This window comes from Pan paniscus, chromosome 6 (genome assembly GCF_029289425.2).
Source record: "Pan paniscus chromosome 6, NHGRI_mPanPan1-v2.0_pri, whole genome shotgun sequence".
NCBI classification, from domain to species: domain Eukaryota; kingdom Metazoa; phylum Chordata; class Mammalia; order Primates; family Hominidae; genus Pan; species Pan paniscus.
The window spans coordinates 166430756-166448136 of NC_073255.2; the positions used below are offsets into that span (position 1 = coordinate 166430756).

At 38.8% G+C, this 17381-nt stretch overlaps 1 protein-coding gene across 9 annotated transcripts in view; it reads left to right on the forward strand.

The window, feature by feature from the left end:
- The window catches only part of NRF1 (nuclear respiratory factor 1), a 145192-nt gene that overhangs the window by 1668 nt on the left and 126143 nt on the right, over nt 1-17381 (forward strand). The window contains exon 1 of one of the 9 annotated variants that reach the window (XM_057302687.2): nt 371-16690. The exons of the other annotated variants lie outside the window; for them this stretch is intronic. The gene's annotated coding sequence lies outside the window, so the exon portion shown is untranslated. Of the gene's footprint in view, nt 1-370; nt 16691-17381 lie in introns of those variants that run through there. 9 annotated transcript variants of the gene reach the window in all.

Genomic DNA, 17381 nt, shown 5'->3' on the forward strand with positions numbered 1-17381 from the left:
TGAAAATATGACTAGTTCTCTCCGTGCATCTGAGTGTAATTTCCTTATTTTATGAGTCCGAAAGCAGACATAATTATCACATGCAATGTAGAATATTTACTCTTAAGTTGGATCCTAAATTGTGGGCAGAATTTTTTTGTGTCAAGGGGCTTTTTTTTTCTTTTGATAGGACTTAGTGGCTTTCAACAGGGCCCATGACCCAAAAAAACAATAATCAGATTAAGAAAACTCTTTACGGCCGGGTGCGGTGGCTCACACCTGTAATCCCAGCACTTTGGGAGGCCGAGGCTGGGTGGATCACCTGAGGTCAGGAGTTCGAGACCAGCCTGGCCAACATGGTGAAAGCCCATCTCTGTTAAAAATACAAAAATTAGCTGGGCGTGGTGGCAGGCGCCAGTAATCCCAGCTGCTGGGAGGGGCGGGGGCGGGGGCTGCCGAGGCAAGAGAGGCAAGAGAATCGCTTGAACCTGGGAGGCAGAAGTTGCAGTGAGCCGAGATCATATCGCGCCATTGCACTCCAGCCCGGGGGACAAGAGCGAGACTTCATCTAAAAAAACAAAAACAAAAACTCTACTTAATCTTTTGGCCCATCCTTATTTGAAGTCCTTTAATTTCCTCACACAGCCTCAAACTCGACATATAGGAGGGAAAATGACTTTTTGCTTAGTAGTCAGTGGTCATAGTCTCCTGTGACAAAGAAAAGTTCTTATCCCCAAGTCGGCAATTTTTGTGGAAATAGTTCTCTTTTTCTTTTTCTTTTCTTAGACGGAGTCTCATGTCACCCAGGCTGGAGTGCAGTGGTGCGATCTCGGCTCACTGCAACATCTGCCTCCTGGGTTCAAGCGATTCTTCGGCCTCAGCCTCCCGAGTAGTTGGGATTACAGGCGTGGGCCACCATGCCCGGCTAATTTTTGTATTTTTAGTAGAGACGGGGTTTTGCCGTGTTGGCCAGGCTGGTCTCGAACTTCTGACCTAAGGTGATCTGCTGGGCTTGGCCTCCGAAAGTGCTGGGATTACAGGCATGAGCCAATGCGCCTGGCCCAATAATTTTCTTATAAAAATATGTATTTGTGTGTATGTGTGTGTGTGTGTACATACATATATATAATTTTTTTTTTTAAGTTAGAGATGGGGATCTTGCTATGTTGCCTAAGCTGGCCTTGAACTCCTGGGCTCAAGGAATGCACCCACCTCAGCCTCCCCAGTAGCTGAGACTATAGGCAAGTGCCACCATGCTGGCAGTGGCTTCATAACATGTTTCAAGGAAATTTAGCTCCTGTGTTAAGAGAAGGAGCTATAGAAGTAGAAGATAATGAGGGCCCTTGTCCAGATATAGAAGGTTTAAAGGAGAAAGGATTTCAGGTTTCCTTCTGAATTCCTGTGTATGCCATTAGGACCCCAAATTGTAGGTTTTTTGTTTTATTAAACGATAATTATGCACTTGTCTAATTTTGTTAGGGAACCGAAGGCCAACTTCCCATGATTTAAATACCTGAATTTGCATTGCCTGCACACTGTAGGTTCAACCAAATCTCTGGGTTGTCTTTAGAAGCATTTTATGTGAAATAATCACGAATGAGTGACTTGTTTTAAGGGAAATTTAAGCTCCTGTGGTCTGGAATTAAATTTTTATGCCTTTTCTTGTATGGAATAAGGCATTCAGTAAAGTTGAGGAATAATAACGATGAACAGTAATTACTGAAATTAAAATTTTTCCCTGAGTATTTGAAAAGGCATGCTGATTTTTTGGTTTCTGGAGGGACTATGAACTGTCACTCTTTAGAAACAGTCTACAGTCCTACCTCAACAGGAAGTTAATGTATACATTCAGCTTCTGTCAGATGTCTTTAGACGAGCCTGTTGCTTCATGCTGAAGCAGGCTTATTCATTCACACAGTGCCACTGTGAAAAATTGAAGGGTGAGGGGAAACTCCCTGGGCTGTTGAATTTCACAAATGTCTACTTTAACCTCAAGAGTTTAGATGCGCCCTTTCTGGGCCAGTAATCATCTAGGAAATGGGATATCTGAATTTAGATGTTTGTGTGTGACTATGTGTGATGCTTATTAATATCTATATATAGAGTATTTGGAAAATCAATCTTAAAATGCAAATCTTTGATTTTGTAAAAAACATTTCAGGAAATGTTCTATACTAAAATACGTTTTCTTTATGTTCTTTCATGTTTTTCTTGATAGCTAAAGCTAGTGTTTTCAGCCTGAGCTTACCCAAATATAATTTTCCATGAATGCTTAGTAAAAAGCAATGAAAAAGGAACCCACTTGTTATTTTAGAAACATTTTATTTAGACCAAGTCCAATGTTTTTTGAGTCTCAAGATACATGTTAATTTTTGTGCCTTGTGTATCATATTTCCTTCCTTATTAACTAGAGGGTGGATTACCCACTTGGGTTTTCAGTTAGTACTTTTATCCATCAGTTTTCTACTAAGGTAAACAGACTGGAAGATAAATAGTAAAAGGAGGTGAAACAAATCAATTTCAGGTGTTTCCAGGAGATTAAAACCATATTGAGCTATTGGAAACTTAATCCTCGAGCAACAACAATGCTTTGTTTGAAGTTATTTTAGTGCATTATGGACAAAACTTGGGAAAGGAATTTTTGACTGCTCAAGAAAAATAAGTGGATTGCTTATACCTTAGAATATATATATATACACACACACATATATGTATTTTTTATTTTTTCAAAAGTGCACTTCAGAATTGGGCTAATGTATTTTCAGCCCAACTTAATGCAGTGTAGTTAGCAAAACATCCAAAAGGCTTCATCATGTTGTGGTCTTTAGGCCTAAAATGTTTTAAAATGTGAACATTTATGTGATACCAAGTAAACTTTCTATGACCCAAAGAAGGGCTAGAAATAAAACTTTACAGAGATGTTCTAGTATATTAGAAAACAATGGCTGGTTATGGTGGTTCATGCCTATAATCCCAGCACTTTGGGAGGCCAAGGCAGGAAGATTGCTTGAGGCTAGGAATTCTAGACCAGCCTGGGTAATGTAGTGACATCCTGTCTTTACAGAATATTTAAAAAAACAAAAAAACGAAAAACTAGCTGGGTGTGGTGGCATATGCCTATAGTTTGAGCTATTCAGGAGGCTGAGGCAGGAGGATCACTTGAACTTAGGAGTTTGAGGTTGCAGTGAGCATAATCATGCCATTGTGTTCCTGCCTGGGCGACAGTGCGACCCTGTTTCTTAAAAAAAACTAGTTGCTGTTAAGGTAGGCCTACCACATTTGTAATCTCTTGAGGCAAATCTGTGTTGTTTCTCTAAGAGCAGTCACTTAGAAGATAATCTGACAGTAAGGAATGGTCTACTGAATCCCAGATCTGGTAGTCTGCCTTGCCCAATCACAACATAGTTTGTGTAAAACTCCAACTGCTACTGAACCATCAGATAATTTCTTGAGGAAGCCGTTTCTCTTAAGGAGAAGTGTGTGTGTGTTGGAGGGAGTGTTGGTGGGGAGAAGAGGGGTAAAGAGAAGATGATACTAGTAAAATAATCTAGTTTTGTAGGTTGGGATGATCACTGGAATTTTTTAGGGGAAATATTCTCAAAAAAAGTTGTAAGAGCTACTTTTGTATGGGTTATCAGTTTGGTGATTTAGACTATAGTAATTGCATTGTTTAGTATGCATTGTATTTCGATTAATTCATGCATGCTGATTTCTGTGGTAACAAATGTGAAAAGTTTGGCTGATGGCTTAAGTGGACATTTTCTTAAGAACTCTCTAAGTGGTGCCTGTTGGGATAAACTATGCCAAGCCATTTTCTGAATCTTCATGAAGAATGAGCTTTGTATGCATATATATTAAGACAGTTTTTTAAACAAGAGCATGTATTTTACTGTTGGTAATTGTAAAGTTTTTGCTTTTTAGAACTTTAAGAGTCCGTTTTGTTGCTGCTACTGAATGCTAATGTGGTTAGGCTGGCAGCTAAACCTACAAAGAACAAGGGGAAATGAGGAAATGTCCCCATGAAACATTGCTTAAAACTGTTTGAGCAGTGGACTAGAAATGGGGAGTTGGGGACTAGGGGATCTGATTCTTGTTTTATGTTCAAAGGAGAGTGAAGCATTCTCTCCATTGAGAAATAACCTCCTTAAGTGTATTCTCACTTTGGAGTTTTGCCACTCATTCACCTGACGATGATTAAAGATATACCACATTCTGGGCATGTGCTAGGTGCTAGAGTAACAAATCTTGGGCCTTGTCGTGTAGAGCAGAAAGGTATGGGCTCAACTAGCTATGTTACAACTTCTAGAGAACCAAAATAGAGCAAACAAAGAGTGGTGTGGGATTATAGGAGGAGGGAGAAATTCCTTCTAGGGAGAGGAGAATGATACACAGAGAAGAGTGAGCTTAGGGAAGACTTTTCACATAGGGGAAGTTTGAGTAGGACTTGGAAGGGGGAGTAGCTGCATTACTGATGGAGAAGAGGGGCTGAGAGGAAGGGCATCAGTAGTCTGATTTGAGAACTAGCAAGTGGATTTTGCTCGACTTGGAGAATAGTGGAAAGTGAAACTGATAAGGTTGTGGCCATATTGGGAAGAGTTTGTAATTCCATGCTCATGAGTGTGAACTTTATTCTATAGGCATTTAGGGACCATAAGAGGTTTGAGTAGGACATCCACTCTGGTTTTTGAAAAGATGACATGTAAAGATTTGACTAGAGACTTGTGAGAGTATTGAATTGTGATGTAAAAGGACATCGATTCTGGGGATAATTTTTACTTCACAGTTGTCAGATTTGAGTGAGAATTGAGTAAAGAGTTAAAGATTATAGTGTGGTTATTGGGTGATGATGATGCCTTTAAGATAGGGAATGTATAGGAAGAACAGAATTTGAGGAGGAAGGTAATAGAGTATGATTCCAGATGTGTTTAGATATCTGGGAATCAAGAAAGGTCAAGTAAGTACCTGGGTATTTGGGCTGGAGCTCAAGGGGACATTGGGATAAATTAGGGGATTTGCATTCATCAGTATAATGCCATATAGAAACTGCAGAAAGCCAGGCATGGTGCCTCACACCTGTAATCCTAACACTTTAGGAGGCCAAGGCAGAGGATCACTTAAGGCCAGGAGTTCAAAACCAGTCTGGGCAACGTAGTGAGACCCTGTTTCTACAAAAATTTAAAAAATTTGTCAGGTATAGTGGTAGCCACCTGTGGTCTCAGCTACTCGGGAGGCTGAGGCTGGAGTATGACTTGAGCCCAGGAGTTTGAGGCTGTAGCAAGCTATGATAGGGCCACTGCACTCCGGCTTGGGTGTCAGTGTAAGACCCTGTCTATAAAAAAGAAAGAGAAAATAGTACAGATTGAGTATCCTTTATCCAAAATGCTTAGGACCAGAAGTGTTTTGGAGTTTTTTTTGACTTTGTAATGTTGGTATACATATAATGAGATACCCTGGAGATAGGGCCCAAATCTAAACTTGAAATTCATTTATGTTTCATATACATCTTACAACCTGGATGCAGTTTTATACAATATTTTAAATAATTTTGTGCAGGAAACAAAGTTTTGATTCCATTCTGACTGCAACATGTCACCTGAGGTCAGGTGTGGAATTTTCCACTTGTGGCATCAGGTCAACACTCAGAAAGTTTCAGATTTTGGAGCATTTCAGATTTTAAACTTTTGGATTAGGAATGCTTAACCATATCAGGAGTGAAGAAAAAAAAACTAAGGGCAACCTTGGAAGAGCATCTACATCTGAGGGTCAAGTAGAAGAATAGAAACCTATGAAGTAAGTTGAGAAAGAATGGCTAAACAGATAAGGTTATAGGGTTGAAGAAGCTGAAGAGAGGGATTAAGTGAATACTGACAGGGAAGTTAGCCGTGTGAAATACCACAGAGTTCATTGGTTTGGAGGGCAATGCCGGAGGATCGCTTGAACCCAGCACTTCAAGACCAGCCTGAGCAACATAGCAAGACCTCGTATCTATTAAAAAAAAAAAAATCATTGGGATAAAAACTGGACTTGGCATACGTGTGTGTATATACACACACACACACACACACACACACACACACACATATGTATGTATTGTTTTGCTGGGAACCATGATAGTTTAGACAGAATAGATTTCTAGAGCATTACTAAATTCAGGGGTAGGTCCTACAGAATCTAACTTAGTAGAAGACCCATTCTTAGAAATAGGTCCTGTTCCTCCATGTCTCTCTGCAATGGGAGTTGCAGCTTAAATGCTTTGGGAGATGACCCCCAATGACAAGGCTGCCTAAAAATCTCCATATTGTTTTTTTTTTTTTTTGCCTCTTTTACATTGTCTTAAATTCTGAGAATTGGAGATTTCATTTGAGTTGACAGTGTCTTAAAATACAAATAACCTCTTGCAGAGTTTTGAGGTTTTATTATATTAATATGTTAAGTATGGGGGTTTTTAACCTGGGGTTTTCTGGTTCTGGGGTTTATATATTTTGGCTGTGTGACCCTGAATCCCTTAAAATTGTATGAAAAGTTATGTGTGAGTGCATGTGTGATTTGTCTGGGGAGAGGGTCCACAACATTTATGAGATTTTTCAAGGGGGCTGTTGACATACAGAAAAGTCAAGGGCCTTTACTAAATGTTAATGATTAAATCAAGTGTTGGTTGTGTTCGTTGGCTGAAATCAGTTATCTCAACAAGTGAGATAGATCAAGGGAAAGAAATCTTGAGTAGGTGTCTCAGGTGAAGAACTTTGGAAAGATACGAGGAACTTCTTAGAAATGGGAGTAGGAGCACCAGAAGGAAGGTAGGAGGAATGCCAAAGCAAAGCTTAACCAATTTCAGAATTTTGTCAAGTCTCTGGATTGCTTGGTTTTTTTATACTCTAGGACTGACACTTAGTATATGTTTATTCATGCACTGTAGATACAGTAGGCTTTGTGGGGTAGGGGAATCAAATCACTTTTTTTTTTTTTTTTGAGATAGAGTCTCGCTTTGTCACCCAGACTGGAGTGCAGTGGTATGATCTTGGCTCACTGCAACCTCCGCCTCCCGGGTTCAAGCGATTCTTCTGCCTCAGCCTCCCAAGCAGCTGGGACTACAGGCGCCTGCCACCATGCCCAGCTAATTTTTTATTTTTAGTAGAGATGGGATTTCACCATATTGGACAGGCTGGTCTTGAACTCCTGACCTTGTGATCCGCCCGCCTTGGCCTCCCAAAGTGTTGGGATTACAGGCGTGAGCCACCGCACTGGGCCCAAATTACTATTGTTTTAAAGGGAAAGTGTTTTGAAAGAAAACAAATTGATAGATTGTGCTTGTTGGAAAAAAATTTTTCTACCAAGCTGGCTCATCTGTCAGAAAAAATTCATTTTTAAGTTAGGTGTTGCTTATGCTTTGGAAAAATTTTTAAATGCACAAATATTTCAGTCTAGTGATATGGGGCAAGACATTTATTTTCTCCTTGCAAATTTTTTCTGACCATGAAATGAAAATACCGTTGATGGTTTTTGTAGTGTCTTTCTGAAATATGACGATTATGGAATACTTTGAGATCCAGGATGATTTAATGCTAAGAAATTGCTGGCATTCACATTTCTAAAGTCGTGAATAAAATTAAGAAATTCAAGCACATTATGTGTTCACTAGATCTTACTTGATTTCCAAAATATTTCTTTTTGAAATTTTAGATAATTGGTAATTTTTACTTCCTTCTGCTAATCTTTGCATCTTTGAAATTAGATTAGGAGGCAGTTTTGTCAGCTAGGCCCTAGTTTCTGGGGCAGTGATATCCATACTTTTGCTTGCCACCCTCAAAATAAATTAATGCCACTTGGGATTAATTTGTGATTTTTCTGGGGAGAGGGTCTACAACTTTTATTTATTTTACCAGTAGTCTTGGTAAATACAAGAATGATATGAATAAATATGTTGGGTAATCTTAAACTTGTGTTATGTGATTTGTAATTAGCTTGTGTTTGTGGATGATCTTTACATTCAGTAAATCTCCAAAGAGGGCCCAGATAGAATGGAGTATTTTGTCTTTTCCTTTGGGAACTTTTTTTGGTTCTTTCTTTCATTAAACAATTATGAAATAAAATTTTTGGTAACAGATCTTCCATGTAAAAATAGCCCACAAATCAAAGAACTAGCCAAGATTTGCTAAGTAAGAACACATCATGGAATACCATCATAGAACTAGTCTCTTACCCCAAAACTAGCTGTAGGTGCTAAGTCTAAAGAAGAAGTAATTCTGATATGTTACCAGAATTATGTGGTAATGTGACTGAGTGTTAAAATTGTTGTCTTCTTTAATTTTTGGCTCTATTATTTTAAAAGTTTTTCTCCATAGAATTTTTTTTTTTTTTTTTTTTTTTTTTTTTTTTTTTGAGATACTTTCTCGCTCTGTCGCCCGGGCTGGAGTGCAGTGGCATGATCTTGGCTCACTGTAACTTCCGCCTCTCGGGTTCAAGCGATTATCCTGCCTCAGCCTCCTGAGTAGCTGGGATTACAGGCACCCGCCACCATGCTGGGCTAATTTTTGTGTTTTTAGTAGAGACAGGGTTTCACCATGTTGGTCAGGCTGGTCTAGAACTCATGACCTTGTAATCTGCCCGCCTCGGCCTCCCAAAGTGCTGGGATTACAGGTGTGAGCCACCGTGACCGGCCGAAATGTATTTATAGTGAAAAATTTAGAAGAAAAGCACCCCCCATTAGTGGTTGTCTTTGGTCTATAAGCTTATTAGGTGATTTTCATGTTCTTTCTTATACCTTCCATTGTTTTTCAAGTTATCCTTAATGAAAATGCATTAGCTTTTACGAGCAGAAAAAATAAACATAAATACAGATAACACAATTATGGCCCTAATGACTTCACTGTCAGATTTTGGATAGGCAAGTTACTTATCTTTACTGGGCCTTTTTCCCCATTTGAAAAATGAAGAGGACAGAAATGATATTTAAATTTTCTTCTAAATTAAAATTTCTTCCAAAATCGATTCTAAGTCCGTGTTACATGTTAAACAATAAATATATTTTTCTCTTAATGGAAAAAGCTATGTCATATTCATTGTAGAAAAACAGAAGAAAATTAAAAATAATTATACAATGCAAAGATACTTTAATATGCATGGTTTAGATATTTTTCTTTCTTTTCTTTTCTTTTTTTTTTTGAGACAGTGTCTCGCTCTGTTGCCCAGACTGGAGTGCAGTGGCACAATCTTGGCTCACTGCAACCTCTGGCTCCCAGGTTCAAGTGATTCTGCCACCTCAGCCTCCTGAGTAGCTGGGATTACAGGTGCCCGCCACTGTGCCCAGCAGATTTTTGCATTTTTAGTTGAGACAGGATTTCACCACGTTAGCTAGGCTAGTTTCGAACTCCTGACCTCAGGTGATCCGCCCACCTTGGCCTCCCAAAGTGTTGGGATTACCAGCTTGAGCCACTGCGACCAGCTGGTTTAGATATTTTTCTAAGCACACATGGATATACACAATACATATTCACACTATCAATTTATTTTTACCTTGAAACATTCTTAATGAGACAGTTACAGATCCATTTGTTTTAATGAAATGTAAAAGATATTTTTAAATTTTCTCTCCTAATACATATTTGTTGAGGAAATGCTTACCATTTCATACTCTTTATGGTCTTGCTGAGGTAAGGGTAACTTGGAGTAAGGGTGTAAGGGCTTGCCAATGAAAGCTAACTTAGTGCAGAATGAAAGCTAAATCCTGGGTTAACCTCGATTTCCTTCACATATTAACTTGCTTTTTCTTGACTCTGCCATGATACTTCCTGAGCTAAGATTTCTATTTGCAGGTTAGTTTCTGAAGTGAAGAACCTTGTCTCAAGATAGCATTGGTCTTTTATTTTACCCTGGGAGCTTCTGAGTTACTCCAATTGTCAGCACGTGAAGTATTAGTAGTAGCAATAGTATAATACAGTAGTGTTAAAAATATCTGTGGTGTTTTTTTTTGCATTATCTCTAGGGAGTTCAAAAGATTTTGTATAGATAAAATATTCAAAATGCTGTGTAATCCAACTCATACACTCAGTGAAATATGTGATATATATAATTCTAATTCTGTGTAAAGAATGACTGGAACTTTCTCAAAGGTATCTTTCTTAAAAATTGTATATGGTAGAATCCTATTTAGAGCTAGTAGTGTAACCCAGTTTTCCTGCCTACTCATTTAATTCTGTTTTTAATCCCTCTGGTAACTGATTTGTTTTTGTTTTTATTTTTTATACAAAATGCAAAGCAAATCTAGGGTAAATCGTTTCTTAGTGACTGCATTTAGTATCTAAAGTAATGTCATTGTTTTCTCTTAAGTATAGTAAAGCCTGTAGAGGTGACGATGACAAAGTCCGACTTGTTTATTCTCTTCCCTTCTACTTTGAAAGATTAAGATCTTTTCCAAAAGAAGAACTTTTAGAATGTATGCTTCACAAGATTCTTAAATCACTATCTTCCAGACATGGCGGGAGGTAGAGAATCTGAGAATAAAAAGTACAACCTTTTTCTCTCTTAAACTTCTGTATCTGAAAGGTATGAAAGCAAGAGCTAATTCTCACTTGAGAATCCACCACAATGATTGCTTTCATTCTGAAGAAATCCATTTTGTAGCCAAATGGTATGGTATTTTCCATCCGAGAATACAGAACCTGTGGATATGGAGGCCCAGCTGAAAGGGACATGAGCATCTGTGGATTTTGATTCACCCCCAGATACCAAAGGATGACTAAATCCATCAGGTCTCTGCTCAAACATCATTTCCTTAGGGAAGTTTTACCTGGTCTCCCTCTTTTTTGCGTTTTTCCTTCATCATAGGTGGTCATATATATAATTTTACATTTGTTTGCATATTGCTTGATATATGTCTGTTCCACCAGATTGTAAGCTTCGTGAGAGTAGATACTGTGTTGGTGTTCATTACCAAGCACAGTGCCTGAGACATAACAAGCAGTATTTATTTGAATGATTGTAGAAACCTGGCAAAACTCATTTGTAATATTTTACTTTACTTAGGCTTTTGTGGTACTATCTAACATTTTATAATTTTAGGAACTCAGGATGGGAAGAGATTCTAAATCATCTAAGAAAGCTCTGCTCTCCAAAGTTCAAAGTCTTCAGTCTCTTCTTGAACACATCCAGTGATAGGAAACGTAACCACCTACCAAAAGTCTGGTTGGTCTTTAAGATATTTGATGGTTGGAAAGTTTTCCCAACTGAAATTTCTCCCTGAACCTTTTTATTATTATTATTTTTTGGAGACAAGGTCTCTGTGTTGCCCAGGCTGCTCTCAGACTCCTGTGCTGAAGGGATCCTCCTGTCTCAGTCTCCCAAGTGGTATCCCTAAAATTTTTACCTACTGATTTTACTCTGTTCTCTAGGGCTTGCAAAAGCAAGTATAGTTTTCATTTTCCTTATTGTCCGAGTCGTCCCTATTTTAGTTTACATATCCCTAGATCCTTCAACCTTGGGAAGGCAATAGGGAATGCTGGAGAGAGAGAGTTTGTGGACTGCATTCGTTTCCTGGGGCTGCCATAAAACCACAAACTTTGTGATTTCAAGAAACAGAAATGTATTCTCTCACAGTTCTGGAGGCTAGGAGTCTGGAATCAAGGTGTTCACAGGGTGGCGCTCCCTCAGGAGACTCTGGGGGAGAATCTGTTCTTTGTCTCTTCCAGCCTTTGGTGGCATTCCTTGACTTGTGGCTACGTCACTCCAGTTTCTGCCTCCATGGTCTCATTGTCTCCTCTCCGTGTAATCTCTATCTGCTTCACCCTTAAAAGGACACTTGTCACTGGATTTAGAACCCACCTAGATATTTCAGGATGATCTCAAGATCCTTAGTTACATCTCTAAGGACGCTTTCTTCAAATGAGGTAGTATTCACAGGTGCCAATGGTAAGCATGTGAACATATCTTTTTGGGAGCCACAGTTCAACCCACTATAGGAGCTCTGGGCTTAAATTCTGTTAATGTCACTTACTAAGTTTGCAACCTTGAGCATGTTATTTAACTTTTCTGAGTCTGAATCGTCTTAATTTTATTTATTTATTTTTAAATTTATTAGTTTTTTAGAAACAGTCTCTTTCTGTCTCCCCAACTGGAGTGCAGTGGCTCAGTCACGGCTCACTGTTGCCTTACACTCCTGGGCTCGGGCAATCTTCCTGTCTTAGCCTCCTGAGTAGCTGGGACTGCAGGCATGTGCCACCATGCCCGGCTAATGTTTTAATTTTTTTTTTTTTTTTTTTTTGAGACGGAGTCTCGCTCTGTTGCCCAGGCTGGAGTGCAGTGGTGCGATCTCGGCTCACTGCAAGCTCTGCCTCCCGGGTTCACGCCATTCTTCTGCCTCAGCCTCCCGAGTAGCTGGGACGTCGGGTGCCTGCCACCACACCTGGCTAATTTTTTGGTATTTTTAGTAGAGATGGGGTTTTACCATGTTAGCCAGGATGGTCTTGATCTTCTGACCTTGTGATCCACCCGCCTTGGCTTCCCAAAGTGCTGGGATTACAGGCATGAGCCACCACACCCAGCCCCATGTTTTAATTTTTGTTTTAGAGACAGGGTCTTACTGTGTTGGCCAGGCTGGTCTCAAACACCTGGCTTCAAGTGATCCTCCCACCTTGGCCTGCCACAGTGCTGGGATTACAGGCATGAGCCACCATCCCTGGCTGAATTGCCTTAATTTTAAGACAGGGACAATAATGCCTTTATTATTGATTTGTGAAGATATAAGGAAAATTCATATTAAATACTTGGCACATGGTAGCTAACTCATTCAATGTTGCCTTCGACATACAGTAGTTGCACTACTGTCAGAGTCCCTGAGTATCCTGTGTGGCCTAGAACCCAGCATGAGTTGTAGGGCTGGTCCGATAAGTACAGGCTGCAGTGGCTCCGATTTTTTTTGCGTTCTGGACATCATTTAGCCAACTGTGAGGCAGTCTAAGTTTGAATTAGGTTTATCTGTAGCCACATCATAAGATTGGCTCATTAAACTTAGAATTGGTTAAAACCTCCAAATCTTTGTCATTGGTGATTGAACTTATATTGGATAAAGTATTTGGATGCAAGGGCACCCTCTAACATATTACATTGTGTGTTACAAGTGTTACATTAAGTCATACTGTGTAGTGCATAGTAGGAGCTGAATGAATGCTGAATTTAATGTTACTGGGTGACTTAAAGGAGCATTTAAACTTACCTACTTTGGTGCTATCAGATTTCTTAAATGCTGTGATGAATACAAAAAGGGGAAGAAGTAGCAACTACACCAATTATGTTGGGCAGATGGATGCATCTTTATTCTCCTTCTGTGATCAGGAAATCAGGTGCTCCTTCAGGTAATCAATGGCTGATCACCTTCAGGTTGATGGACAGCTTGCTTTTGATGCTTCTGTCAAGTGTGAGATGTGTATCCATTGCTAAAGTAACAAATGTACATCTAATGATTTTCATATCTACTAGTATTTTTGGAATTTGCATTTGATATAAAAGACGAGAAATAGGTGAAGTGGTATTTTTAAAATATTCAAACTAACTAGGTTAGTGTGGTTTCTAATAAGTATTACATGCACATGGTTAAAAGGAATACAGTAAAAAGTGGGTTTCCCAGTTTCCCTTTCTGGAAACCACCACTGCTAGCAGTTTCTTGCGTATTCCACGTAAGCTAAGCAGAAATTGTGTGTTTGTGTCCTTCCGTTTTTAAAACACAAATGATAGCATATATGCATATGGTTCTCCAGAAAGTGCTTTTGTTAATTAATTAATTTTTTGAGACAGGATCTCCCTCTGTTGCTCAGGCTGGAGTGTAGTTAGCACAGTCTCGGCTCACTGCAGCCTCAGTCTCCCCTGCTCAAGCAGTCCTCCCACCTTAGTTTCCCCAGTAGCTGGGACTACAGGTGCCTGTCATCATGCTTGGCCATTTTTTTTTCTTTTTATTTTATTCGTAGATACAAGGTCTCACCATCTTGCCCAGGCTGGTCTCAAACTCCTGGGCTCAAGCAATCCTCCAAAGCGTTGGGATTACAGGCATGAACCACCTTGCCCAGCAAAAGTGCTTTTTTAAAAAAGAGTAACATTTTGTATCCTGATCCTCAAGGCCTTTGTAGGACTCCAAGTTTTTTGTCCTGTTGTTGATAGGGCACCAAATTCCATAGCTTTCCATTACAATTTGATTGTGTGGGGTGCATTTCCAAGAGAATTGACTATTATATATAGTCTTTTGTGAAAGAATTGTCCGTATAGGCTGACTCAGTTTCTACCAGGGAAATAAAACTAATTTTAATTCAGGTCACTTATTTAGAAAGCAAGTAAAGAAAAACCCATCAATTGAAATTGGTTTAACACATTATCTTGGTATTGCTTGTACCCTTTTCATGTTTGCTAAATGAATGACTCATTTTGATTATATTGACAGCAGAGCTAAATAAATTATTTCAAGAGCCTGGTAAGTAGCATAGGTCTAGTTTAGGAAGAGCAGGAATGCCCAGGAATAGAAGGACTCTGGCAATCATCACATTCTACCTTGGATTATTATTTGTGTTTTTTTCTCTCTTACTATACTATAAGCCAATGGTTCTTTTTTTTTTTTTTTTTTTTTGAGACGGAGTCTTGCTCTGTCGCCCAGGCAGGAGTGCAGTGGCATGATCTTGGCTCACTGCAAGCTCTGCCTCCTGGGTTCACTCCATTCTCCTACCTCAGCCTCCCAAGTAGCTGGGACTACAGGCGCCCGCCACCACGCCCGGCTAATTTTTTTGTTTTTTTAGTAGAGATGGGGTTTCACCGTGTTAGCCAGGATAGTCTCGATCTCTTGACCTCGTGATCTGCCCGTCTCGGTGGTTCTTAATCTTTGCTCTCCTGACCCTTTTACTCTCATAAAAATTATTGAGGACTCCAAATATAATAGCTTTTATTTATGTATGTTATAACTTTTGATACTATATTAGAAATTAAAACTGAGAAAATTTAAAAGTGCTTAATTTAAAAAATAACCCTGTACATGTTAAAAAGTTAATATTTTAATTATGTTACTATTTTATGAAAAACAACTTTTTCAAAACAGAACACTTTAGTGAGAAACATATTTTACAGTTTTTGCAAATCTCTTTAATGTCTGGCTTAAGAGAAGACAGCTGAAGTCTCATCTGCTTTTGCACTCAGTCTGCTGTAGTATGTTGCTTTGGTTAAAGTATAAAAAGAAGATCTGGTCTCATACCAAATATGTGGTTGGAAGAGTATTTTAAGAGCCTTTTCAGATAATTGTGGATATTCTTTGATATATTAAAACTCAGCAGTGGTAGTTTCTTAAAGATGAGTTGCAATGTGAAATCTGAAATGGTAACTACTCTTACATTAAAACCTATTGGTTTATCATGCTCTATGAATGGATATTTTAACTGATGCATGATTTTGTAACATCATCTATTGGTAATTTGGAAAATATTAATTCATCAAGTTTATGGAGATCTTTCAAATATTGACACAAAAATCACATTCTTTAACATCACCACCAGTCTCATCAGAAAAGGCTTTTAAGTAATGGAAAACTATTAGACTCACTGTAGCAGATACAAGTTTTCCGAAATTCTAATTATCACTTCAAATATCAAATTTCCATCATAGGCAAAAAATATTGTCAGTTGTTTTCCTTGAAGTGACAGACCCACTTTTAATTTTTGAGAAAATGTCTGTCAAATACCGAGGTCTGAAGAACAATATAGTTTGTCTGTCAGCCACTCTTTGGAGTAAAAATTGTATTCCTTGTGAAAAAAAGCAGCTAATTCAGCTTGCAACATAAAACATAGCACACACGCTTTTTTTTTTTTTTTTTCCTGAGATGGAGTCTTGCTCTTGTCACCCATGCTGGAGTACAGTGGCGCAGTCTCAGCTCACTGCAACCTCCGCCTCCCAGGTTCAAGCGATTCTCTGCCTCAGCCTCCTGAGTAGCTGGGATTACAGCTGCCACCACACGCCTGGCTGAATTTTGTACTTTTAGTAAGACGGGGTTTCGCCATGTTGGCCAGGCTGGTCTCAAACTCCTGACCTCAGGTGATCTGTCAGCCTCAGCCTCCCAAAGTGCTGGGATTACAGGTGTGAGCCACTGCACCCGGCCCGTACACACGCTTTTTGAGACAGCCATTTCTGAATGCAACAGAAAGCTGAATGCAACACTTCTGAATGCAACAGAAGCGCTTTATGCATACTTTCCATTTGTTACGCAGAATAGTAGAAAGACATAACTCTGGGGAGAAGAGTTAATAAAATTAATAATATTTACTCTCATCAAGCACATTCTTAAATAAAATGGACTTTTTTCTCCTTTTTATCGTGAGCACATGAAGGTGAAAGATATAATGGCTACTAGTATAGTTTTGTGCTGTTACCTTAAATTGTGCTAAGTGTCAGTAGTTTTACCCCACCATTGCTTTTGCATCGTAAGTGTAAATATAAATGCATTGAGAAAAGGCAAATAGCATCTTATTTATTATGAAAATAATTTTGACCTCATTGATGACTTGAAGAATCTCAAGGACCCCCAGGGTCCCATGGTTTACTTTGAGAACTGCTGTTAAGCTATTTGAGGGTCGAACTAATCATCCTAATATCCCCTTTCAGTTCCTGGTCCAGAACTTTACACAGAAAAGGTGCTCAAAGGATATTTGTTTAATGAATGTGGTATGCTGACATTTAAACAGGACAAAACTTGGTGAGTAAAATTAATGTAGGCAGTCTCCCATCCATTCAGGCAGCTTTTCCATAGACGTTTGTGAGAATAGAGTGAACAAATGGAATGTGGATGATATACACTTGGTAAATGCAAATGATGAAATAAAAGAACAAAATATAAGGTGATATTACTTACAGAGCTAACGGTCTGAGCCTTGCCTGGCTCCTATTAATGAGTCCTCTACTTTCTGTGTCTTTAAATTTGTAATGGTCTCTTAGAGAGAGGATCCTCAACTAGGATGGATCTGATCTGAAAAGCAAACATTCAATTTAAATTTCAATAGTTCTCTGCTTGTGCTTGATCTAGTAATGTCTTTTCAAAAGGGATTATAGAAGGTGAATGTTAAAACAAATCATTTTGATTTTCCATAGTGAGTTAAGAAATACATTTTGTTGTTCCTCTTCTGCTTTCTAAGTAATATGTTGGGCTTCTTTCTTGTTTTGTCGTTGTGAGGCATAGTCCGAGGAAACCTTTGTTTTCTATAAATCCTGATATTCTTTGGATTGGAAGAGGCAGTTTCCTGAATAAGAAAAAGTCTGACTACACTGGGTAAATTGTCAGATTATTTTGTCCTCACAGAAGTTAAAGTGTAAAATTGGGTGAGGGCATTGCTTTGAAAGAGTATTTTTATTTATTCTTTTAAAGAAAGTAGATTAATAAAAAGATTGAT